General features: G+C 41.0%; 1 long non-coding RNA gene across 1 annotated transcript in view; it reads right to left on the bottom strand.

The window, feature by feature from the left end:
- The window catches only part of LOC138930962 (uncharacterized), a 62,700-nt gene extending 37,963 nt beyond the window's left edge, over positions 1 to 24,737 (bottom strand). Inside the window, exons 1-2 of the long non-coding RNA XR_011446309.1 lie at positions 24,529 to 24,737; positions 22,785 to 22,860 (exon numbers count right to left, since the gene is read on the bottom strand). This is a non-coding gene — a long non-coding RNA (uncharacterized lncRNA). The remainder of the gene's footprint in view (positions 1 to 22,784; positions 22,861 to 24,528) is intronic.
- Between the last annotated feature and the right edge of the window lie 2,724 nt (positions 24,738 to 27,461).

Genomic DNA, 27,461 nt, shown 5'->3' with positions numbered 1-27,461 from the left:
CAATCCCTTTAAGGGGGAAAGGAAGAATGTTTATATAAAATAATAGATGGCTCTTGTTTATCTCATCATGTCCTCCAAATGTTTTAATGACATTTGACGCTCCAGTTTCTGGCTTCCTACCAATTCAGCAGATTGGACATCAACATCAGTAATATAAGACTTTGATTACTTGTGCCACTGCTACTTTGAAAACATTCAAAGAATGCTTCAGTTAGCAGATGAGTTATTTTTGTTTCAGAAAGCAGTTATTCACTCTGTTCAAGATGATGAAGATTTGATTTGGTTGGCTTAAATGACATTTTTGGAAAACTTGAATTTATCAGCGCATATGTAAGTATACTGTGTGAGGCAAGTCAAATTCAGCTGACTCCAGTTTGTTTCCTGGCATCGGCCAAGACACCTGGAAGTTTCCCTTCCTCTGGTGGCTGAATATCCACACCTAAATGCTTGTCCATGTCTCAGATACAGGTTTCAAGTTCAACTCCGCCCTTCTCTCCACACTGTTTATAGTATCCCCCACCTAACCAGATGTTCCACAGGCTGGGGTTCTCATTCTGACTTCACCACTCTTGGAATTTGGGCCCACTTTTCAAACTGTCTCAAGCTTCAGTTTTCTTTTTTGTACAATGGAGAGAATTGTATTCATCTCTCTTAGGATTGGTGTAAAAATTAAAGGAGACATTGAGTATAAAGTGCTTGGCACACAGCAGATATAAAAAAAATTACTTCTCCTTCCACACACTTCTCAAAACATTAGGCTTTAAATCTCAAGAATTCAGCTTCTGCTTCAGACTTCAAATCTTTTCCAAAAATGTAGCTATCACCTTGCTTCTTCCCTGTGTATGTGCTAAGTCGCTTCAGTCGTGTCCATCTCTTTGAGACCCTATGGACTGCAGCCTGCCAGGCTCCTCTGTCCATGGGTTTCTCTAGGCAAGAATACTGGAGTGGGTTGCCATGCCGTCTTCCAGGGATCTTCCCGACAGAGTTCAAACCCACATTTTCTGCATTGGCAGGCTGATTCTTTACAACTAGGGCCACCTGGGAAGCTTTTCCTCTAAATGGCTGCAATTATCTCCCATCTCTTCTTCCTTGCTCTGATTGCATGCTTTTTGAGCCATCTTACTACAATTTTGCTTAGCAATCTACATTTACAACAAAATAAAACTCCATTCTTAGTTTGCTACATTTTGATCAATTCAATCATGATCCGCTTTCCTCTCCAAGCCCATCTCTGCTCCACCTGGTGTCTCACCTTCCAATCGGCCAGCCCAAGTGTCATCCAATGGTGGACTTGGGGTCCCAAAGAGCAGAAGAAAAGTTCCAGTGAGCCAGCACTTGTCGAGTCTCTGTGTCTTTTTCTTATTGCAGTATATTTAACATACCTGCTTGTGTCTTCGTTTATGTCTGATTGGATGTAACAAGTTACATGGCCTAGAGTCAGTGTGGATAAAAGAGTATGTGTATAAGGAGAAGTTCTTCTTGGCGGGGGGGCATTTCTATAACAATTAGCCCAGTCACTTCCTGCTTATGTAACACTTTACAAGTCACTTACCTCACTGACACTGTTTCTTAAATGTGTACAATGCAGACACCATTCATAAGATCCCTGTAAAGATCAATACTTTTTAATTTCTTACATATATTGTGCCTTACACATAAGCCCATTGTTATACGACCTTGCTAGGAACTAAGGAGAACTAAAGAAAAACAAAAGGTGTCAGTAAATATCTGCTGTTTATATAAATGAAATGATTGCCTTGAGAAATGGACTAGCTGTAATATGGTCTTTGTCAGAGATGTTTTCCACTTTAATGACTTTTTTCCTCCTGATTTAGAAGTGTATCTTTAGAGTAGAAAAGTAGAGGGAAGTACAGAGGAAAGTAAAATTAACTAATATCCCGTTCATAAGAGAACCACTCTTAACATCCCATCTGATTCCTCTTTAACCTTGTTTTCTATGGATTTTTAAAATTTGGATTTCAAGCTTATTAACAGCTTACAAGCAAAGTTGAAACATCTTCTGAAAAGAGAAAACGGGTTCAATTATTTCCACTTTTAAACCTTATTAAAAACATTTGTGTGTCGAAATAAAAGCCAACTTACTGACATACCATATAATTTTTGTTAATAAGACATCAAGAATGGTGACTGAGAGATTGCCAGGAGACAGGAAAACATTCACTTGCTTGTTTGGGAGCTAAGAAGAAGTCACAGCCATAAAACTTACAATAACTGACAAGTTATAAATATGCCCTATTTTCCTTCTTTAAAAGAATTCGTCATAATCAAAATCATTTCCTTTACTTGACTCATCACAGGCGCCTTCTGCCAAGAGTATCTTCTCCATGCAAGAGTGAAAAAGCAGCTCCACCTTTTTAAAGTTTTTTTGTTTTTCACATAGGCTACTATTGTCTAATCTTTCGGTAGTTCCTGGTTTTTTATGTGTTCCTTATTCATCTCTTGGCAGCCCTGATCAATTTCACTGAACTTTTAGCAAGTGTATTGGTATGTCCTTGGGGTCTTTCCCATTCATAACTGTTGCAAATACACATGAGCCTCATGAATGCAGTTTAAACTGTCTCAGTTTATCAGATTTCCACTTCATTAGTGAGACTTTATGCATGGTTAAAAATGTAATATGGGCAAATAGAACTTTACCCTAATTACAAACCCGTCATTGACTTAGTGACCTGCTACTAATCTAACAAGGATGATTTCAGAGGTATTACATTTATTACCAATATACTGGAAGGGAGGAAGGGAGGAGGAAAGGAAGAAGGACTAGTAAATAATGTCTAATTTCGCTATCGTGAAGAATTAAGTCATCTTTCCATGTCTATGTCAATACGCATCTTTTTGGAATGAATTTTCAAAGGTAACCAAGTAAGCTTTAGGACTACTCGGTTTCAAAATCACGATAATGGTTGAATGGGTTGAGGGAGTTCAGATAGCCTAAGGGGTAAGTTCAAATAATTGATTTTAGAGGAGTTGGAAAAAATGTTTTTGGCCAACCATATAGATTATTTGGCTGGGACAAGGCTGGGCATACGCTTTCACCAAGACATCTGTTGAGTAGTGGCCAAATCTCTATCTGAAGTTAATTGATCTCACCCATCAAGCAATCAGTGAATAAATGAGGAGCACCATCAAAAGCTGGGGCTTCCCTGGTGGCTCAGAGGGTCAAGAATCTGCCTGCAATGCAGGAGATACAGGTTCGATCCCTGGGTCGGGAAGGTCCCCTGGAGAAGGAAATGGCAACCCACTCCAGTATTCTTGCCTGGAGAATCCCCATGGGCAGAGGAGCCTGGCAGGCTGCAGTCCATGGGGTCACAGTCGCCACTGAGTGACTAAGCTCATACACATGGCCAAAAGTTGCTCTGCGTTGTTTCCTTTTCAAAAGGTAGTTTCAAGTGCAATCCTATCAAAATGGTGAAGCCACTCGAGGCTAATCCCTTCCTCCAAGGTTTACTCCCATCCCAAATGTGCCTGCTTTGTTTCACTCTCTGGAGCCTTTAGGCAGTTATTTCCTATTTTGTTCGAGTTGTCAGTTCTCTTTGCTGAGTCACTTTATTAGGAGCCTCCTTGGCCACACAGGAAGTGGAATTCCAGGTGAATCATGTTTAGCTCAGAGAACATGACCGGTATGGTACTGATTTCTGGCCTATATTGATACCTCTTTCATGGACCAATTTTCCCAAACTGTGTGTTTGAAAAGAATGTGTAATTCTGCCACTATTGGGTGCAGTGTTTCCTTCAGGTCAAATGGGATTGTATACTTCAAATTGTCCGTGGCCTTAATGGTCTTTATCTTTGTCATATAGTAAATCAGAAGAGTACATTAATATTTTCCACTATGATTGTGGATTTGTCTACTCATCCTTGTACTTCTATCAATTTTGACTATATATTTGCAGTCTGTATTAAGTGCATAACATTTTTAGTTGTTTTGACTTCCTGGCATATTGAAACTTTTATCATAATCATTTAAAAAAGTCTTTGGAAAAAAATCTTAAGGGAGGGTAGAAAAAAAAAAAAAGTCTTTGGGGCTTACCTCATGGTCCATTGGTTAGGAATCCACCTTGCAATTCAAGGGACACTGGTTCAATCCCTGGCTTGGGAAGCTCCCACATGCCAAGAGGCAACTAAACCAGTGCACAACTAATGAATCCCTCACATTCTAGAGCCTGTGTTCCACAACAAGAGAAGCCACCACAATGAGAAGCCTTCACGCAGCAGCTGGAGGGTAACCCCCACTTGCTGCAATGAGAGAAAGCTCGTATGCAGCATGAAGACCCAGCGCAGCCCCCCAAAGAGTCTTCACAGAGGTTCTTTGCAGTGTAATTGTATTCTGTGCTCTGTCTAGATCTCTTGGTTCACAGCTGTATTATAGACTTGATTTAGAGAACATTTATCATCTATCTCATTAGAACAATGACCTTTAAGGACATGCTCCTTCCTCACTCCATCCAATTTCTGGAATTGCTGATCATAGTCTCTCTGTCCCCTTGTCCACAGTATGTAGTCTGAGAAGTAAGCAAATGGCCCCAGCTGGGCCAAAGTTCTTCCCCAGACTTCTCTGGATCATTAGCTAGACAGAAAGTTTTCTGTCTTCTTCAGTAGTCAGAAAACTACTGAGATGGGTGCCCAGGATTTCCAGGTGAGGTTACACTCTCTCTGGAAAATTCTCTCTGCCTTGGAAGAAAATACCAGCAGTGAGAGAGCAGCAGAGATAACATATTGTGTGTGTGTACGTGCGTGTGTGTGTACGTGCGTGTGCGTGCACGCTGGGGGCTTACGTGAGATGGTAAATTTCTGCTTCACCCTTTCCCCACAAGACAGTCTATGTGTCCGTTGCAATGGATGAACACCCTCGTGAAGTACTTTAAAAGGGTACTATGAAATTCTGGCCAGAGAAGACAGTGTCGTAACCAATAGCCATCTTCATCATAAGTTCTAAAACTTCATAGGAAGGAAAGGAGTGCTTTTCTGTTTAATAATAAAAGTATTCATACTTATAGGAATGCAGTGGTAAAATCTTCAAGAGACTTCCCTGGTGGTCCAGTGGTTAAGACTCCCCACTCCCCTGTGCAAGGGGCCCAGGTTTGATCCCTGGTCAGGGAACTAGATCCTGCATGCTCCAAGTAAAATCTCTCATGCCATAACTGGGGAAAAAAAAAAATCCTGCATGCAGCAACTAAGACCCAGCACAGCCAAATAAATAAATAAATATTTTTAAAAATCTTTAAAATATGTAGAGCTTCCCTGGAGGCTCAGTGGTAGGGAGTCCACCTGCCAATGCAGGAGACACAGGTTCAACCCCTGGTCCAGGAGGACCCCACGTGCTGCAGAGCAACTAAACCCACGTGCGACAACTGCTGAGCATGTGCTCTAGAGCCTGGGCGCTGCAACTACTGAAGCCTGCACACCCTGGAGCCAGTGCTCGGCGACAAGAGAAGTCACTGCAATGAGACCCTCCCCGCCCCACCCCACCCCCCTTACTGCAACTAGAGAATACCCCCTGCTCACCACATCACTTCGACTAGAGAAAGGCCTGCACAAAGACCCAGCACAGCCAAAAGCAAACGTAAATAAATAAAAATGTGCAAAAAAAATTTAAATGCTTAATATACCTGAATACGTGAGTGCACATAATTTGTACTTTTGGACTATACCAGGCAATGACTTGAAGGAAAACATACTGATTTAATCAAAAAGATAGAACTAATTTTAAAAATAATAATTATGATTTTATGTAGGTGGTAAAGCAATTATGTCATTTATAAACACAAAAGCCACACAAAAATAGAAAAGTGAAGTCTGGAAGCACTACAGTCTTGATATGAAACAGGGTTTTGCATAAACAAACTAGTCAAAAAAAGGCCAAAGTTTAATTTACTGGTAACATAAATTATTTTTAGCATATGCAAAAAATAATCATGAAAATGCCCTTTGAAACCAAACTGCGTGTTTCAAAAAGAACAAATCTATTGAGTAAGATCAGAATCACTAATGTTAAGGTAAATTCAATTGTCACAGATACAGACAGATACTTCTCACAACATAAATATTACATAATCCAATACTACTTTATGCAAAACCTATTCAGCACATTAAATAAACTCCATAATATGCCATGTTTTTTAGTAATTATATGTATCTCTCCAGCATGCAATATTTAATTCAAGAATAATTTACTGAAACACAAAACTTGGTAAATTTCTGATTGAAAAAAGCATGTTTATTATCTCAGTTTGGATATCTTAATGATTCTTGCTTATAATCACATTCTGCCTGCCCTTTATCTCCCTGTCTTCTATTTTATCTCAAAGAAAGAGAAATGAGATAAAGAGAAGCAAGTTGCTGGACTAGACCTATACTGGAATATTGCTTTCAGTTCAGTTCAGTCGCTCAGTCGTGTCCGACTCTTTGCAACCCCATGAATCACAGCACGCCAGGCCTCCCTGTCCACCACCAACTCCCGGAGTTCACTCAGACTCATGTCCATCGAGTCAGTGATGCCATCCAGCCATCTCATCCTCTGTCGTCCCCTTCTCCTCCTGCCCCCAATTCCTCCCAGCATCAGAGTCTTTTCCAATGAGTCAACTCTTTGCATGAGGTGGCCAAAGTACTGGAGTTTCAGCTTCAGCATCATTCCCTCCAAAGAAATCCCAGGGTTGATCTCCTTCAGAATGGACTGGTTGGATCTCCTTCCAGTCCAAGGGACCCTCAAGAGTCTTCTCCAACACCACAGTTCAAAAGCATCAATTCTTCGGTGCTCAGCCTTCTTCACAGTCCAACTCTCACATCCATACATGACCACAGGAAAAACCATAGCCTTGACTAGATGGACCTTAGTCGGCAAAGTAATGTCTCTGCTTTTGAATATGCTATCTAGGTTGGTCATAACTTTTCTTCCAAGGAGTAAGCGTCTTTTAATTTCATGGCTGCAGTCACCATCTGCAGTGATTTTGGAGCCCCCCAAAAATAAAGTCTGACACTGTTTCCACTGTTTCCCCATCTATTTCCCATGAAGTGATGGGACTGGATGCCATGATCTTAGTTTTCTGAATGTTGAGCTTTAAGCCAACTTTTTCCCTCTCCTCTTTCACTTTCATCAAGAGGCTTTTTAGCTCCTCTTCACTTTCTGCCTTAAGGGTGGTGTCATCTGCATATCTGAGGTTATTGATATTTCTCCTGGCAATCTTGATTCCAGCTTGTGTTTCTTCTAGTCCAGCGTTTCTCATGATATACTCTGCATATAAGTTAAATAAGCAGGGTGACAATATGCAGCCTTGACGTACTCCTTTTCCTATTTGGAACCAGTCTGTTGTTCCATGTTCAGTTCTAACTGTTGCTTCCTGATCTGCATACAGATTTCTCAAGAGGCAGGTGAGGTGGTCTGGTATTCCCATCTCTTTCAGCATTTTCCACAGTTTATTGTGGTCCACACAGTCAAAGGCTTTGGCATAATCAATAAAGCAGAAATAGATGTTTTCCTGGAACTCTTGGTTTTTTGATGATCCAGCGGATGTTGGCAATTTGATCTCTGGTTCCTCTGTCTTTTCTAAAATATTGCTTAAGTCAAATGCAAGGCCTAGACTGCTTCTAAACATGGTCACTTTCTTCCATTCAGTTTTTGCTGTAGGAGTAAAATTACATAAACAGAAAACACTGATACATATATATACACACACACACATACTCACTTTATGTAATACATATATATTTAAAGCAATACCTGACATGTTATTCAAATCTTCGTTGTGTGAAATGAATCAAACTTTTGACAGTGACTTTGTGTGTGTGTGTGTGTGTGTGTGCAGCTTTCAAATACTGTGGTTCATACTATTGGGTAAGAATATGCCCTAAAAGTAATATTCCATAACTAACAAGCAAGCTCATTTCCTAGGAGAGATCAGTTAGCAGCTTCTAGCTAATCCCACTTGTGAATTGCCCTTCATAGCATTAAGATCACTAAGAAAGCAAATTTTAATATAGAGGACACCAATTATTTTTCAGCTTAAGTTCCCTTTTCCAAAATTGCCCATGTATTTCTGTCATGGAAGGATAAAGAGAAAATCATCAAAGGCTGTGGGGAATTCCCTGGTAGTCTAGTGGCTAAGATTCCGTGCTCCCAATGCAGGAGGGCTGGGTTCAATCCCTGGTCAAGGAACTAGATCCCACATGCTGCAACTAAAGATCCCGCATGCCACAACTAAGGCCCAACCCAGCCAAATAAGTGAATAATAAATATTTGAAAGAACAAAAAAGGCTGTGAAAATCAACAATATTCACATTTGCCAAGATAGGTTAGGTTATGCTGTGATAACAACCCTCCAATCTCAGTGGCTAAACAAAACAAAAGCTTATTTCTAGCCTCTGCTCAAAATGGTCATCTCACTGAGGTAGACGCTTGGATCTACAATCACTGCAGCAGCAGGAGAAGAGTGTTGTGGTGTCTACCACTGGCCATTTAATGGTGCCTCCATGTGCAACTGTGTCCGACTCTTTGAGACCCCACGGACTGTAGCCCACCAGGCTCCTCTCTCCCTGGGATTCTCCAGGCAAGAATACTGGAGTGGGTTGCCATTTCCTCCTCCAGGGGATCTTCCCGACCCAAGGACTGAACCTGTGGCTCCTGCATTGGCAGGCGGATTCTTTACCACTGAGCCACCTGGAAAGCCCAAGCATTGTAACCTCTAAAACTCGGGCAGCTGTGGGCATCTCAATTAGTACCCTGTGACTTAGATCAATTTGTACCCCGTGAATTAGAAGCAGTGACAGAAGAATACTCTTTGCCTGCAGAGAGACGACCAAGAGGCAAGGACCTGATGGTGATCTAGCTCTTAGTTATAACATAACCCTGAGGCTGACAAACCTTCCTGTCTTTGGGGTCCCAGATAAGCCTAAAGGTCCAGCCAATAAATGCCTTTTTATTTTTCCTTTGGCTGAAGCTAGTTTCTGTTGTTCAGAAACAAAAGCTTTACTACTGAATCAATACTGTTTAATCTAAGTGCCTTCTTACTAAATAAAGTGAACTGCTTCCTTAGGTTCAGGCTTGTGTGTTATTGAGGTACATACTGCCATCTCAATTCAAAGGAAATAAAGCATATGCTGATGTAGATACCTTCTAAATTCTCTTACCACATGCTCTTGTACATGATGAGTTTTTTCCCCTCAATCTCAGAGACTAAAGCTTTCTTTACTGATGCCCTAATTAGAACAGTAACTCAATGTGTCAAAGTGTTTAGCATTTTAGGCATTATGCTAAACACTGTGGAGTTAAAGGAAGTGTGGCTTAGTTAAGTATAATGTCCAATGTCACAGGACTAGATAGCAGCACAGGTGATCTTGACCCTATCTGTCAGACTCCAGAGCTTCTGCTTTTAATGGTTCTCAAAATCTCAACCTAAGCTAAACATCTATATCTCAAAATCATGAAAACAGATGCATGTACATTTTTCCCAATAAGACTTATGTTTTATTAAGAAATCCTAAGAGCATCACCATGACACAAGATGTTCCTCTTTTTTGTCCCTCCCTTTCAATAAAGAATTGGACGTCTATCCATGAACCAAGAATTGGGCATCTATCCATAAACTTCCCTGGTGGCTCAGACGGTAAAGCGTCTGCCTACAATGCGGGAGACCCAGGTTGGATCCCTGGGTCGGGAAGATCCTCTGGAGAAGGCAATGGCAACCCACTCCAGTACTCTTGCCTGGAAAATCCCATGGACGGAGGAGCATGGTAGGCTACAGTCCATGGGGTTGCAAAGAGTCGGACACGACTGAGTGACTTCACTCACTCCATGAACCAAAGCGCATTTGCAGGAGTTGTGGGATCCAGCATGACACACCAAGGGACTTGCCAACCTGTGCATCAGACAGCAGACAGAAAGACCAGTATGTGCTGTTGAACTGGTAGAATAGCAACCTGTCCCATATCATCTCATGACAGTCAAGAAAAAACTTGCAAAGTGCTGAAACTGGGCAGGTACGCACGGACAAGACAGAAATTGCAGAAGATGGCAACCCACTCCAGTGTTCTTGCCTGGAGAATCCCAGGGACGGGGGAGCCTGGTGGGCTGCCGTCTATGGGGTCGCACAGAGTTGGACACAATGAAGCGACTTAGCAGCAGCAGCAGCAGCAGGCTTCCCAAAGGGAGATTCTAGCATGCCATTGGAGTAAAAACATATGGCATGCATTTTTGCAACATGTAACTATATGTAATATGTGAATGGGTTTGGACACAGGGGCGACAGTAAGAACTTTACCTGTGCTGTCCTTCATCCCTCAAGGGGATGAACAAGCAGTGGGTCTCCACCTCTAGCAGCGAAGAACTAGAGCGGGAAATGAGTGCTGACTTCTCCAGTTGTACCCAATGCAGCTGGAGAAACCCATTTTTCTCTAGCAGCACCCACAGTACAGAGATCGGACCTCCATGGCTGGCAGGAGCAAAGAGAACAAGCAAAAAGGCAGACAAGAATACCGTATCAAAGGGCATTAAAGGGACATGGTTCCTACTGGATTCACTCGGCAGGAAATCTACTCACAAGCCTCTGGGAGTAGCACACCTGGGGACCTACCTACCTACCAGGTCCCTGGGCACCCTCAATTTCTTGAATGCTAGAGACACACCGCCCGCCACGCTGCAGCTGGTTGCCTGTACACACTGCCCAGCACAGCAGTGACAGCTAGCTCTAGACAGTGAGTTCAGAAAACTCAGGCCAGGGTCTATTGGCAAGGAAGACGTCAGAAACGTGAGCAATAGTGCCACCTTCTGGAAATGAGGTGTCCAGCAGCCAGCCTGACGAACTGTAAGAACAAGACATAAACGTTCAAGGATTCGGCCACAAGAGGGAGCAAGAGAGTGGAGCAGGTGTACCCATACAAACGCGGAGAAAACCCCAGATAACAGCACTAACAACCGGAATACTCTATTTGAAAGCAACTACTGCTGCTGCTGCTGCTGCTAAGTCGCTTCAGTCGTGTCCGACTCTGTGTGACCCCATAGACGGCAGCCCACCAGGCTCCCGAACCCCTGGGATTCTCCAGGCAAGAACACTGGAGTGGGTTGCCATTTCCTTCTCCAATGCATGAAAGTGAAAAGTGAAAGTGAAGTCGCTCAGTCGTGCCCGACTCTTCACGACCCCATGGACTGCAGCCTACCAAGCTCCTCCATCCATGGGATTTTCCAGGCAAGAGTACTGGAGTGGGGTGCCGTTGCCTTCTAGCATAGATTTAAAGATGTATTTGCTAGTTCAAATGTGAAAGCAAGCAGTGCAAAACTACCAGCAATATGAAAGACAAAATCAAGGAATCATGTCATCAACAAAAGATACTTCAACAATTAAGCTGTAATATACAAAATTCTGTGAGCCAGCTGATAAAGAATTCAAAATAGCTGTTTTGAAGAAACTCAACAAGCTACAAAAAATATCACAGAAAGACAATTCATTGAAATCTCTCTCACACACACACAATCATGATTATCATAGCAAAGGAAATCATCAACAAAATAAAAAGGCAATCTATTGAATGGGAGAAAACATTTGCAGGTTAAATATCCTGAAGAAGGCTAATATCCAAAATATATGAAGAACTAATGAGTAAAAAAGCAAAAAATCGGATTTTTTTTAATGGGCAGAAGATCCAAACACAGTTGGCCCTTGAATAACATGCATTTGAACTGTGAGGTCCACTAGTATGCAAGTTTCTCTCTCTTAGTAAGTATGTGCTATCATATTATTACACGATCCACGATTGGTTGAATCCCACAGATGCAGAACCAGGGATACAGAGAGCTGACTAAACAGTTATTTGCAAATGTGACTGACAGAGGGTTGGCATCCCAAAACCCTGCTTTGTTCAAGGGTCAACTGTAGGTATTTTTCCAAAGAAGACCTACAGATGTTTACAGAAAGATGTTCAACATCACTAATTATCAGGTAAATGCAAATCAAAACCACAATGAGATATCACCTCACAACCTGTTAGAATAGTTATTTTCTACAAAAGACAAGAAGTAAGTGTTGGCAAGGATGTGGAGAAAAGGGAACCCCTGTCCACTGTTGGTGGGAATGTAAATAGGTACAGCCACTATGGAAAAGAGTATGGCGGTTTCTTAGAAAATTAAAAATAGAACTACCATATAGCCCAGCCATCTCACTTCTGGATAGTTATCCGAAGAATATGTAAACTTATTCAAAACCATGTAGGTACCCCTATGTTCATTGCAGCATTATTTACAATAGCCAGGTTATGGAAAAACCTAACTGTTCATCAATGTATGAATGGATAAAGATGAGAGGTGTGTGTGTATGAATACTACTCATTCATAAAAAGAAAACTATGCCTGTTGGGACAGCATAGCTGGACCTTGACAGTATTATACTAAGTGAAATAAGGCAGAGAAAAACAAATACTGCATGATTTCACTTTGTGTGGAATATAGAAAAAGGAAAGAACATCTCACAGATACTGAGAACAGATTGGTGGTTACCAGAGAAGAGAGTTGAGGCAAAATAGGTAAATAGGGTCAATTTGTATGGTGATGGACAGTAACTCGAGTTATGGTGGGGATCCCTTTGTAGTGTATACAAACATTAAATTATGTTTTAGGTCAAGTAAAAAATAAATGTTCAAAATGAGATCTTTACTGAAGAGATAAAAGTCATTTAAAAGAACTAAGCAAAATTTCTGGAGCTAAAAAAAAAAAAAAATCAATGAATGACGTGAAAAATGCAATAGAAAGCACCTGGAATAAAGCCGAGCAAACAGAAGACAGAATAAATGAGATGATAGGAATTTTGAAATAACCCAGTCAGGAAAGAAAAAAGAAAAAAGAATGAAAAAGAGAAGAAAGTGTATGTGACTTGTAGGAGTCCAGCAAAGAAGTAATTAGAATATTCAGGGTTTTACAAAAAGAAGAAAGGGAGAAGGGGGCAGATAGCTTATCTTAAAAAAAAAAAAAAAACGGCTCAAGTACTCAAACCTGGGATGTGAATTAGACATCCAAATTCATGAAGCTAATAGATTAATTTATTATCTCAATGCAAAAAGATCTTCTCCAAGACATTAATATAAAACTGTCAAAACTCAAAAATAAAGAGAATCCTAAAAGCAGCCATGGAAAAGAAATTATAATCTACAAAAGGAAGCCCCATTAGGCTATCAAAGGGTTTCTCAGCAAATACGCTACAGGTCCAGATTAAGTGAAATGACACATCTGAAGAGTTTAATGAAAAAAAAATCACCAGCCAAGTATATTCCATCCTTCATTTTGAAAGAGAAATGAAGACTTTCCAAGACAAACAAAGGCTGAGAGAGTTCATCACCACTAGCTCTATCTTGTAAGAAATGTTGAAAGTAGTTCTTCAAGCGGAAATGAAACGACACTAATCAGTGACATGAAAATATATGAAAGTACACAGCGCACTGGTGAAGAACAATAAGCAGTCGGATGAAAAACTCTAATTATATAATGCAACAGTGTGTTAACCACTTAACTACAGTACAGAGATAAAAGGAAAACAATAACTATAGCTACTGCAATTTGTTAATGAATCTACAATATAAAAAGAAGTAAATAATGGCATCAGAAATAGAAACGGGGGGAGTAAAAGGGTGAAGTTTTTGTAGACAATTGAAGTTAAGTTGCTGTCAGCTTAAAATGGACTGTTTTTTTAATGAGATGTCTAACATAAGCCTCATGGTTACTACAAAGTAAAAATCTAGAAGAGATGCACAAAAGATAATCAGAAATAGAGCCACAGAAAAATCACCTACTTACAAAGATACATAAAAACAGAGGGGAAAAGAATCAATGGAAACACAAAACAGAAAGACGCCATTAGTAAGTTCTTAGGTGTCAACACTGACTCTAAAGGCAAGTGGACTGAATTCACCAAACAAAACGCACAGTGACTGAATGCATTAAAAAAAAATCAAGACCCAACCAAGTGCTGCCTACGAGAAACTCACTTCAACTTTAAGGACACACACATAGGCTTAAAGTGAAGGGATAGAAAAGATATATTTCGTAAGTGGAAAACGAAGAAAGCAGAGGTAGTTACACTTTTATCAAACAGTGCATACTTGAAGTCCAAATTGATAACAAGACAAAGTCATGTAATGATAAAGGGATCAGTCATCAAGAAAATATAACAATCATAAATACATATACAACAGAGCACATAAATATATTAAGAAAATACTAACAGATCTGAATGGATAAATAAATAATATAATAACAGTAGGGGATTTCAGTATCCAACTTTCAGCAAGGGAAAGGGCATCCAGAAAGAAACCCAAGAAGGAAACACTGGATTTGAACCATACATTAGACCAAATGGACTTAACAGACGTTTGTAAAATATCCCATCCATTTTTCCATTTTTTTTCAAATGCACATGGAACATTTTCCAGAAGTGATCAAGTGATAGTACTCAAAACAGTATAGCAAATTTAAGAAGGCTGAAATCACACCAAGTATCTTGCCAACCACAACTATATGAAACTAGAAGTCACAAGAAGAAAGCTGGAAAATCTAGGAATATGTGGAAATTTAACAACAACTGTAAGAAGCAATGGCACCCACTCCAGTACTCTTGCCTGGAAAATCCCATAGATGGAGGAGCCTAGTGGGCTGCAGTCCATGGGGTCGCAAAGAGTCGGACATGATTGAGCAACTTCACTTTCACTTTTCACTTTCGTGCACTGGAGAAGGAAATGGCAACCCACTCCAGTGTTCTTGCCTGGAGAAGCCCAGGGACGGCGGAGCCTGGTGGGCTGCCGTCTATGGGGTCGCACAGAGTCGGACACGACTGAAGTGACTTAGCAGCAGCAGCTCAACAACCTTGGGTCAAAAAAGCAATTTTTAAAAATCTCTCAAATGAAAACAGAAATATAACATATTAAAACCTATAGGATGCTAAAAAAAAAGCAGTCTTGAAGTTTATAGTGGTAAATACATATATTACAAAAACAGATTACAAATAAACAACTTTACACCTCAAGGAACTAGAAGAAAAACTAAGCCCAAAATGAGCACAAGGAAGAAAGTAACAAATTTGCAAATGGAAATAGAGACCAGAAAAATAGAAAAAAAATAAACTAAGAATGGATTATTTGAAAAAATAAGTGGAATTGATGAATCTTTAAGTAGACTAAGAAAGTAAGACAACATCAGAAATCTAAAATATGACACAAATGAACTTATCTACAGTGTGGAGGGGGAGGCATGGACCGGGAGTCTGGGGTTAGTAGATGCAAACTATCACATTTAGAATGGATAAATAACAAGGTCCTACTGTATAGCACAAGGAACTATATTCAATATTCTGTGATAAACCATAACAGGAAAGAAGATAAAAAAAAGTATATATGTATAATTGATTCACTTTGCTGTATACTAGAAATCAACAAACACTGTAAATCAACTACAATAAAATAGTATTAAAGAATAACATCAGAAATAAAAGAGGAGACATTACAACTGATACTATAGAAATACAAAGAATTATGAGACTCCTCTGAATAATTATATGCTGGGAGACTACATAACCTAGAAGAAATGGATAAATTCCTAGAAACACACAATTTTATACCAAGGCTGGATCATGAAGAAATAGGTAAATTGAACACACCAAGTAAGGAGATTGAATCAGTCATCAAAAACTTTCCAACACAGAAAACCTCAGGATCAGATGGCTTTACTGGTGAGTTCTACCAAAATTTGAGAGAAAAATTAATATCAATCTTTCTCAAACTCTTCCATAAAAGCCAAGGAAGAGGGAATACTTCCAAAATTATTTCATCAGGCCAGCATTATCCTGATAGCAAAGTCAGGTAAAGGCACTACAACAAAACTACAGATTAATATCCTGATAAATACAGATGCAAAACCTCTGTAACAGCAAACCAAAATTTATAACACACAAATAAGGATTATATACCCCAAACAAGTGGAGTTTATCCCTGGGGTGCAAGGCTAGTTCAACATATACAAATCAATTAATATCATATACCACTTTAATAGAATGAAAGGTAAAAATCATATGATCATTTCATTAAGATGCAGAAAAAGCATCCGATAAAATGTAACATCCTTTCATGATTAAAAAAAGAAACTGGGTATATAAAGAACGTGGTGGTGGTAATTTAGTCACTAAGTCATGGCCAACTTTCGTGATCCTATGAACTGTAGCCTGCCAGGCTACTCTGTCCATGGGATTCTCCAGGCAAGAATACTGGAGTGGGTTGCCATTTCCTTCTCCATATAAAGAATGTATGCCAATATAATAAAAATCATATGAAACAACACTGCAGCTAACATTGTAATTCAAGGGTGCAAAACTAAAAACTTTCCTGTAAGACCAGCAACATAACAAGGAAGCTCATTTTCACCACTCATTGAATGTAGTACTGGAATCAGAGAAATTAGGCAAGACAAAAAAATAAAAGGCATCTAAATCAGAAAGGAAGAAGTCAATTGTCATGATTTGCAGATGATGTAACAGAAAATCCTCAAGACTCAACCAAAATAATGGCTGGAATAAACTGACTCAGTAAAGTTGCAGGATAAAAATCAACACACAGAAATCAGTTTTTATACACTAACAGTAAAACATCTGAAAGAGAAATGAAAGTATCCCACTCATATTACAATCAGAAACAGTGCTTAGGAATAGATTTAAGCCAGGAGATAAAAGATCTGTATGTTGAAAACTCTGACTTTGATCAAAGACATTGAAGACAAACAAAGGAAAATATTCTGAGTTCATACATCAGAAGAATTATTATTAGAATGTCCATACTATTCAAAGCCATCTATAGATTCAATGCATTTCCTATTAAAATTCCAATGGGATTTTTCATAGAAATAGAAAAAATTCTAAAATTTGTATAGAACTACAGAACGCCCTGAATAACCAAAAGGTCAACAATGGAAGCATCACACTTCTTGGTTTCAAACCATACCATAACGCTATAGTAACTTAAACACTATGCTACTGGTATAAAAACAGCCATTTTGAGCACTGGAACAGAATAACCCCCAGAAATAAACTCTTGCATTTACAGTCAAGTAGTATTCGACCAAGGAGCCAAATACACTCAATGGGTAAGTGTAGTGTATTTATTTAACAATGGGGTTGGGTAAACTGGATAACCATGTGCAGAAGAATCAAATAAAAATAGTATATAATATCATTTATATTGAAAATCTAAGGGAACTCCCTGGCACTTCGGTGGTTTGGATTCCAGACTTTCACCGCTGAGGGCCCAGGATCAATCCATGGTTGAGGAAAGATCCCACAAGCTGCACGGCATGGCCAAAAAAAAAAAAAAAAAGCCAAACTTGTAAAATCGGAGAGTAGAATGGTGGTTACAAGAGGCTGGGGAGTTAGGAGGCTCTGGAATTAGGGAGATGTTGTTTAAGGGTACAAACTTGCAAAAAGCATAGAAAAATAAGTTTTGGAGATCTAACACACAGCATAGTAATACAGCCAACAATACTGTATTATAAATCTCAAAGTTGCTGAGAGTTCAGTGCTTAACTGTTCCCACCACAAAAAAAGAAATAGGTGATATAATAGAGGTGTTAGCTAACACTATGGTGTTAATATCACATTATATGTAAATGTATTATGTAAACACATAAATCTTAAACTTATACATGTGTGCTGACTCTTTGCAACCCCATGGACTATAGCCTGCCAGGCTCCTCTGTCCATGGGGGTTCTCCAGGCAAGAATACTGGAGTGGATTGCCATACCCTCCCCTCCAAGTGATCTTCCCAAGCCAGGGATGGAACCCAGGTCTCCGGCATTGCAGGCAGATTCTTTACTTTTTGAGCCCAGGTTGTGTCAATCATTTCGATAATAAATTTTTCACATTAAGAAACTATAGAAGTCTACACTTTTTGAAATATTTGCATATACTCATTAGTATACATAATTCATGTAAATTTTATTTTTGCATTCAAAGGCAGTCCTTGAAAGCATAATACATTTTTTAAAGAGTCTGTGTGGGCCCTGCAGTGACTCATGTTTACTAATGGAGAAGATTCAAAGGAAACAGTCTGCTGGGTAACAGCTTCTATAGCTAGCATATATTTGCCTTTCATGAAAAACCAAACCTGCACCAGGACCCCAGCTGAAGGCTGAAACTGCTTGCTTAGTATTCTCAAGCAGTGCTTGCACTGGTGAATACGGGCAGGGAAAATTTGCAGGGCCCATCAAAACAGATTGTTTCTTTTGCTCTAGTCATGCAGGGAATATTTTCAGAGTGGATAGGGAGTTCTTTGGGGGTCGACATTGGAGTTTCTATTGTTTATCCGCTTTCAAAATACCTTCACCCCACATGATGGTGAGTCATTTTGTGCTGATGTTCAAATCCCTAGTCATGAGTTTGAGCAAACTCTGGGAGGTGGTGAAGGAAAGAGAAGGCTGGCGTACTGCAGTCCACGGGGTCAAAAAGAGTCGGACACGACTGAGTGACAGAACAACAAATTTTGTGCTGATGTTCAAGTCCCCAGTACTGGTTGTTCTGAGGCTCAAGTTTATCCTGCCCTTTGCTCCACTTGGTTCAGCCTCAAAACACGCAGGGGGCTTCCAATGACTCTTTCTTTGGCTGAAGCTATATAGTAGTTAGCTTTTACTACTTGACAAACTACTGCAAAACTCTGGCTTAGAACCAACATTAATTGAGCTCACGATACTGTGAGTCAGCTGGCTGATGCTGGGCAGCCCGGGTTGATCTCGTCCAGCTGCAAGCACTCTTCAAACCCCTGATGGCCTCAGACTTTTTCAGCTCCCCCTGGCCAAAGCAAGTCACATGATCATCCCAGATTCAAGAGGCAGATAGACTATCCCCTTGTGAAGAGAGAAAAATAATTACAGCCAGGTCTGCAATCCACCACAGTTTGCTTAAACTGATTTCCTATAGCTTGTGATGAACCACTGATGAAAACTTTTAATTAATTTTTTTTTGGCCACATCACATGGCTTGTGGGATCTTAGTTCCCTGACCAGGGAGTGAACCCAGGCCCTCAGCAGTGAAAATGTGGAGTCCTAACCACTGGACTGCTAGGGAATTCCCTAGTTTTAATTTTTAAAGTGTTAATATAATGTTTTTATAATCATATCTCATTGGCACAATGATCACACAGCTAATCAGGCAAACTTTACAAGAAATACATTAAGCTGATAAACCAACAGTGACTACAAACCAACTTCCTGCTGGCATTTTAACCCTTAAAAAATGGGTAATCCCACTTTCAAAGACTTTAGATGGGCTACTTAATGATCTTGGAGACTCACATTGTGTGTATATATATATGCTGTGTCCTGAAACTACTTCCTTTATAAATTTAGTCCATAATATTCCTAAGTGCTTTTCTACTAGTAGGCAAGGAGGGAAAGTTCTGTAAACTGCTGCTGTGGCAAACACAATAATGGCTCACACATTCTGTTGCAGAAGAGAGCAGTTCTGATGACTTTGTCACACTTGGTGTATATTTTACTAGAAATGCTAGAGGTTTACATTTAAAACCCCTCCCAAAGTGGTAGAAGTGGCTCGGCACATAATGTTGAATCTTCCAGCTCAATAAAACACTTCTGTATCCTCAAGCAGTGATGAGGCCATCTGGAGCCTGGCATGACCATACCAATGGGCAACACTAGTTACTACTCCTTCTCCTCCAGGAACATTAACTGAAATGTCCTTTTAAAGCAAAGCATCTGGACCTATTTATCACTGTTTAACAATGCAAAGGGGGTTGCATCTTAACAAGACAGCTGCATTAAGACGCTGAGGATACACCGAAAAGAAATTCAACAAGGACAGAAATGACTGTCAACATCTCACCTTGCCCAAGACTTAGAACTCAGTGTCTTGGATGGCAAAAAATCCCCACTCTTTGTTTCTGCATTTGAGAGTCTCCTTGACTTTTCAAAATGAGATAAAAAGTTGCCCCTATATTAGATTCTTCAGAAACAGATGTCACTTCATCAACAATGAGCATTTCCTGACCCACTCACACACATATACACAGAGATCTGACTAAAGCTGAATGAATCCTGACTTCTCAGAGGCCTCCTCATCCAGCCCCTGACCCCCGATTGATGGTTCCTTCCTCAGGGCCAGTACTGAATCTTAAAGTCTCTTCAGTAGTGCAATAACACCTTAGGTTCCTGTTTAGAAAACTGTTTGAGCCTCAAGACTGGGAGCTAGTTTCTGCTGGGTTAAGAAGGAACCCCAAACAGAGATGCTTAAAGAAACAATCGTTTCATTCCTCATGATCCTGTGGGCAAAGCAAATCACGTGGCCAAACCCTGAATCTGTGCCTGTTCAGTTCAGTTGCTCAGTCGTGTCCGACTCTTTGCGACCCCATGAATCGCAGCACGCCAGCCCTCCCTGTCCATCACCAACTCCTGAAGTTCACTCAAACTTACATCCATCGAGTCGGTGATGCCATCCAGCCATCTCATCATCTGTCATCCCCTTTTCCTCCTGCCCCTAATCCCTCCCAGCATCAGACTCTTTTCCAATGAGTCAACTCTTCGCATGAGGTGGTCAAAGTACTGGAGTTTCAGCTTCAGCATCATTCCCTCCAAAGAAATCCCAGGGCTGATCTCCTTGCAGTCCAAGGGACTCTCAAGAGTCTTCTCCAACACCACAGTTCAAAAGCATCAATTCTTCATCGCTCAGCTTTCTTCACAGTCCAACTCTCACATCCATACATGACCACTGGAAAAACCATAGCCTTGACTAGACAGACCTTTGTTGGCAAAGTAATGTCTCTGCTTTTGAATATGCTATCTAGGTTGGTCATCACTTTTCTTCCAAGGAGTAAGCGTCTTTTAATTTCATGGCTGCAATCACCATCTGCAGTGATTTTGGAGCCCCCCCAAAATAAAGTCTGACACTGTTTCCACTGTTTCTCCATCTATTTCCCATGAAGTGATGGGACCAGATGCCATGATCTTTGTTTTCTGAATGTACCAGTTAAAGGTGTGGCTAAGGGAGGTGGAAACAAACAGGGGACCAGCACTGCAGTCATTTACTGCAGAGGGGTTCATCATTTCACCTGTGAGTTCCCTCAAAACTTGTGGCTGGATTTTCTACGACTCTGGTGACTTTTTTCTTTTGACATATGAGAGACAATGAGGCTTTGTTAGTTGCTCAGTCATGTCTGACTCTTTGCAACCACATGGACTGTAGCCTGCCAAGCTCCTCTGTCCATGGAATTCTCCAGGATGAGGAGGATAATCAGGGGACAGGAAAGTATGTATGTTCTCTTTTCATTTCTATTTATGTTTAAGTCGATTTCAATGTATACTCTTTTTTTTTTCAAAACAGACTAGTCTAGTGTTTTACAAACCAAGAGAATTCATCCTGCCAAGTTTATAGAAATATTAAGTAACCATGACCACGTTATGGTCATGGGCATATTATCCCCTAGAACCTCACCACTGCCTGTAGTTCTACATTCAGAGAAGTAGCCATTTCCATTTATTTTTTTTTCTTTACAAGTTAGTTCTCTATTTACACAAAGGACACCACTTAATCGACTGTTTCAAGTATAAAAAAGAATTCTTGGTTTTTTTTGGTCACTATTAATATCTCTTGGAAATGCTCTAATTGGATGATTCATTCATTCCAAAAATAGTATTTAGCTTGTTATGTGCAAGAAACACAATGCCATGGAAAATAGTTTTCCTATTTGCTCTCCCCTCCCTATCCCAAACTAATTCATTCATTTCTTATTTGTTCAGCAAATATATACTGAGTATATTATAGGCCAAGTGCAATGACAACTCTGAGTAACCAACTCATACATTCAATCCACACCTATGTACTGAGTGTCCGTTATGTGGCAGGTACTATACCAGGCACAGCTCCAAGGGTGAGCTAAATTTGGCAGGCTTTTCTTTCTGTGGTTTACAGTGGACTTGGGAATACAGACAATCAGAAAAAAAAATCACACAAACATGAGTATATTCAATCACAAAATGAGATAAAAATACAACAAAGGAAAAGAACAGCCTGCACTAGGGAGCTACAAATTCCCTAAGTGATGCCTGAGGTGAGATGAGAGGTCTGGGAGAAGCCATCGGGGCAACCAGAGAAGAATCCATGGCAAAAGCCCCAGCCCAGAACTGAAGGAAGGAGGGGAGGGGAGGGAGGTGGAGGCGGGAAGGTGTGAGAATGAGGCTGGAGGTGGGGGATGGGGGATAACTGATGCTGTTGAAACTGAGTAGGACCTTTCTGGGTACAAAAGCTTCTCTGTTTCTCCCGTTTCTTATTGGCAGGAAAAGGGCTTGAGCCCCCTAGACCTTCTCTGAGTTCCAAGGGTCAGAGGCAAACAAGTACTAGTCAGGGAATGGAAGGGATGCAGAAACTGTGCATGCTAACTTGCCTCAGTGGTGTCCGACTGTGAGATGCCATGGACTGTAGCCCGCCAGGCTCCTCTGTCCATGGGGATTCTCTAGGCAAGAATACTGGAGTGGGTGGCCATGCCCTCCTCCAGGGGGTCCTTCCTGACCCAGGGATCGAACCCGCATCTCTTATGTCTCCTGCAGTGGCAGGTGGGTTCTCTACCACTAGCGCCACCTGGGTAGCCCCACAGAAACAGAGGAGCAATCACTAGTGACAAATGCATGACCTTATGGTATCATAGAGAAAACTTCCACACCCCCCAAATGTCCTATGCTTCATCATTTCATGCCCCATCCCTTCCCCTCCAAACCTTACCCACCCCAAATAAGGAACCAACTCACCAGCCCTGTCCTCCTCAGGGAGTGAGCAAGCCACCTGTTACTTGTTCTCCCTCTGTGAATCCCAATAAAGCCTTGCCTAAAAAAAAAAAAAAAAAAAAAAAGCAACTATAGTACAGAGATGGGGCAGTGTCCTGGTTCCTTCTCAAGGAAAATACTTACCACTTTTGAGCTCTTCTACATTAAGGCCCCGACCCAGGTGGAAGATGGGAACTTCAGGCTGAGCACAAGAGTCTTGGAGTACCTCCCTGTTAACTCATCACCCACCAGCCAGAACAAAGTCACACCACCTGCAGTCCTGACCCCAAATACTGCCTAAGAACACTTCTTCCCCCGAACCACCAGAGAGTTTCAGGTTTTTTGAGCCCAAGGCACCTTTTCTCCTTGTTTGGCCCTGCAATAAACCCTTCTGTGCTCTAAACTTTGTCGATTTGATGTGTTTGGCTTCAGCTGGGCGTGGGCACACACACTCGCATTTGGTTACACTATGAAGGGCTGTCAGGCACAGTAACTACATGGGCTTTTATCTTAAGATAGATGACAGTGATGGAAGGTTTTAACTGGCAGGGGGACACGGTCAGATTTGTTTCCAAAGTGACTGCTCTGTTATGTTGGAGAAGACACTGGTGTGGGGGCAGGGAGATGAGGAGGAGAAATCCCTGTTGAGTAGTCCAGGAGGGAGCCTTGACTATGGTGGTGCCAGTGTCAGCGGAGAAAGGAGATGGATTGTGGATTTATAGGAGGTAAAAACAACAGACTCAGGTGATGGGTGTGCACAAGCTTAGAGAGAAGGGGGTATCAAAGCTGACTCCAAGATCAATGGCTCAATAATACCTTTAGTAAGCTTTCTACCTCTAATCTACCTCTAATTCTAATCTGTTTTTAATTCTAAACTGTGTGTTTTTTTTTTTTTCCTCACCACCACCCTCTTAAGGCAACTCAATTCTGATGCCATCTACCTGGAGATGCATAAGATCCCACAGGTTAAGGGCCCCTTTCAGACACCAATCACAAATCAGGGTTGTTACCTGTGCTTCTGACCCACAAGCTATAGATCAAATCACGACCCCCTCCCCTCAGGTCTGATTAACTCATTTGAGCAGCTCACAAAACTCAGAGAAACATGTGACTTACTAGACTATGGGGATATGAGGGAAGGCCACAACTCGGGAACAGCAGGAGAGAAGATAGGCACGGGGCATGTAGAAAGGACTGCAGAGCTGCCATGCCTTCTCTAGGCGTGCTGCTCTTCTCAGTGCTCACCAGCCTGGAAAAGCTCTGAACCCCATCCCTTTGGGTTTTTCTGGAGGCTTCATTACATTGGCCATTGGTGATAGAATTCAACCACCTGTGGCCCTCTCCCCCAACAATCTGCAGGGGAGTGGGTAGGACTGAAAGTCCCACCCTCTTATTACCTGCAACCAGCCCCGCCCCAAGCTTAGATGCTTTCCAAATAACCTTATTAACATAACAAAAGACACCTTATTATTACTACTACTTTCATCGCATGCAATTCCAAGGTTTCAGGATCTCTGTGCCAGAAACAGAGCCGAAGACCAAATATACACATGATTATAAATCACAGTATCACATTACCAACTTGTTAGGAACAAGACACTTCCTTTTGAGTAAGAATTGCAGAGGCCAGCCACGAGGTCACCCATAAGATGTATCCACTAGTTTCTACTGTGACATAAACCACTTCCAAAATGTTATGGCTTAAAACAACAATCATTTATTTACTCACAGTTTTGAGATTTGGCAGTTGGTGCTTTGCTCATGTGGGTCGTTCCCCTCCTGCGGGCCTCTGCACTCAGGCTGGTGAGTGCAGTCAGCTGGAAGTTTAACTGACTAAGGGCCTTCAGCTTAGATGACCTAGTGACTGGTTCCACCTAATCTCAGCTTCCAGGGGGCAAGCCTGGCTTCTTTCCACAGCGGTCTCAGGGCTCCAAAGAAGAACAAGAGGTGATTCCCAAAGGGCTATCACTTTCAAGCTTTTTTGCTTGCACTTTATTTCCTTTCACCTCACTGGACAATACAGGTCACGCAGTCAAGCCCATAGTCATTGTACAAGAGGCTCACTCAGGGGCATGAATATAGGGAGCTGTGACCCAACAGAGGGAAAACACTGAAACACTGCCACACATGTTTTGGTGTTTTTTTTTTTTTTTTTTTTTTTTTGATTTCGTACTTTTTGGCCAAACTGAACAGCATGTGGGATCTTAATTCCCTGGTCAGGGATTGAACCCACACCCCCTGGATTGGAAGCACAAAGTCTTAACGACTGGACCACCAGGGAATTCCCGGTTTCATTGTTTTAACTATGAATGACCTGAAAACTTCTGGGAGGATTTCCTACTATTTCCTACTATAATATCTCAGGGATTTACCTACATTTATGTAGAATCAATGCATTGTGACTGCCAACTAAAGAATGTCACTCACCATCTATCTCTGCAAGGATTGTCATCACCTACTGCAGTCACTGACCTTCAGCACCCCCTGAAAGGCATTCAGGGCAGAAATCTGGAATGCGGCACTCTGTGAGCTGGGAAAACTGGCAGAACAGGCCTTCAGATATGTGTGTTTGACACCAATTTCCTACATCTTCCCGTATTTAGAAAACCACTAAAACCATTAACTAAGAGGTCTGTCCCTCGTGACACCTTCTACCAAGACGTGCCATGATAGCATGTAACCCTTCTATAAAACCAGCATAATCACAAAATACTCCTCTTTGGAATAGTTCCCCAGAGCTGAGAGGCTGTCTCCTGAGCTATAGTCCCAGTAAGTCCCCAAATAAAACTCAAACCCACAGCTCCCATGTTGTGCGGTTGTATTTAGGTCAACATTATCTAGGTACAACTACTGTTTGATCTGCTGTTCTTCATCTAGTGTCTCACACACAGTGTATCAAGTAAGTACTTTGCCTAGTAAAACACCCCCTTACTCCCTGCAAAATTTCATACTTTATATACCTATTGTTGCCCTGCTGTACCCTCAAAACAAGGCAAACTATATTAAATATACAACACTTAACTAAATCACCTAACAAACCTTTATTTCATGAGACTAAAGTTAATAATTACCCCAAACTAGACTCCTAACTATATCTATGCATTACTTAGGTATGTAAAGTTCATAAAGACAGATAACTCCCTCAATCTGCCATTTACTGCCAACAAAATAAAAATGAAAGTACATTTTAATAACCTCCAAAAGAAAAAAAATCTCTCAATACTAATTTTAAGACAAGCCAAACTACAATACCAAATACCAATATTATTACTTAAATACATAATTCTTATACATATAAAATCCAATGCAACTTGTTACTGTTGCTTAATAATTTAAGCAAGGCACTGAACTTCCCTGGTGGTCCAGTGGATAAGAATCTGCCTGCCAGTGTAGGAGACATGGGCTTGATCCCTGGTCTGGGAAGATTCCACATGCTACGGAGCAACTAAGCCCTCAAGCAGGCCCCACTGTGCAGACTGCGAGCCAGAACTACTGAAGTCTGAGAGTCTAGAGGCTGTGAGCTGCAACAAGAGAAGGCACGGCGATGAGAAGCCCATGCACAACTAGAGAGTAGCCCCGGCTTCCCACAACTAAAGAAAAGCCCATGCAGCAAAGAAGACCAACCAAAAAGAGGATAAATAATGTTTAAAAATTAAAAAAAAAATCAAAGCACTGAAAAATACTTAGATGAGTTTACTAACTCTGAAAACACGTAAGGTTTGGCCCCAGCCTTTCTATGAATTTCAGGTAAAATTACAGATACAAGTACCTGCAGCCCAGTAAGAATGCCCTCTAAATCATAAAAGATCAAAAAGAGCAGGCATCAAGCACACTAAAAGGTGGCTCACAACATCTTGCTTAACCTTACCCCACAGGAAACAGCAGTGCTAAAAAGTAAGCTTATAACCGAAAGTTTAAGCTACGTTAACTAAACAGCACAATTGCGCTCAACTCACACACTAGTAAAGTAATGCTTAAAATTCTCCAAGCCAAGCTTCAGCAATACGTGAACCGTGAACTTCCAGATGTTCAAGCTGGTTTTAGAAAAGGCAGAGGAACCAGAGATCAAATTGCCAACATCCGTTGGATCATGGAAAAAGCAAGAGAGTTCCAGAAAAACATCAATTTCTGCTTTATTGACTATGCCAAAGCCTTTGACTATGTGGATCACAATAAACTGTGGAAAATTCTGAAAGAGATGGGCATAGCAGACCACCTGACCTGCCTCTTGAGGAAGCAACAGTTAGAGGTGGACATGGAACAACAGACTTGTTCCAAATAGGAAAAGGAGGACGTCACGGCTGTATATAGTCACCCTGCTTATTTAACTTATATGCAGAGTACATCATGAGAAATGCTGGGCTGGAAAAAGCACAAGCTGGAATCAAGATTGCCGGGAGAAATCTTGTCATCTGCAATAACCTCAGATATGCAGATGACACCACCCTTATGGCATAAAGTGAAGAAGAACTAAAGAGCCTCTTGATGAAAGTGAAAGAGGAGAGTAAAAAAGTTGGCTTAAAGCTCAACATTAAGAAAACGAAGATCATGGCATCCAGTCCCATCACTTCATGGCAAATAGATGGGGAAACAGTGGCTGACTTTATTTTTCTGGGCTCCAAAATCACTGCAGTTGGTGACTGCAGCCATGAAATTAAAAGA

The sequence above is a fragment of the Ovis canadensis genome, chromosome X (genome assembly GCF_042477335.2).
Source record: "Ovis canadensis isolate MfBH-ARS-UI-01 breed Bighorn chromosome X, ARS-UI_OviCan_v2, whole genome shotgun sequence".
NCBI lineage: Eukaryota > Metazoa > Chordata > Mammalia > Artiodactyla > Bovidae > Ovis > Ovis canadensis.
The sequence above is the reverse complement of the archived record's forward strand: the minus strand, read 5'-3'. Positions and strand labels throughout refer to the sequence as shown.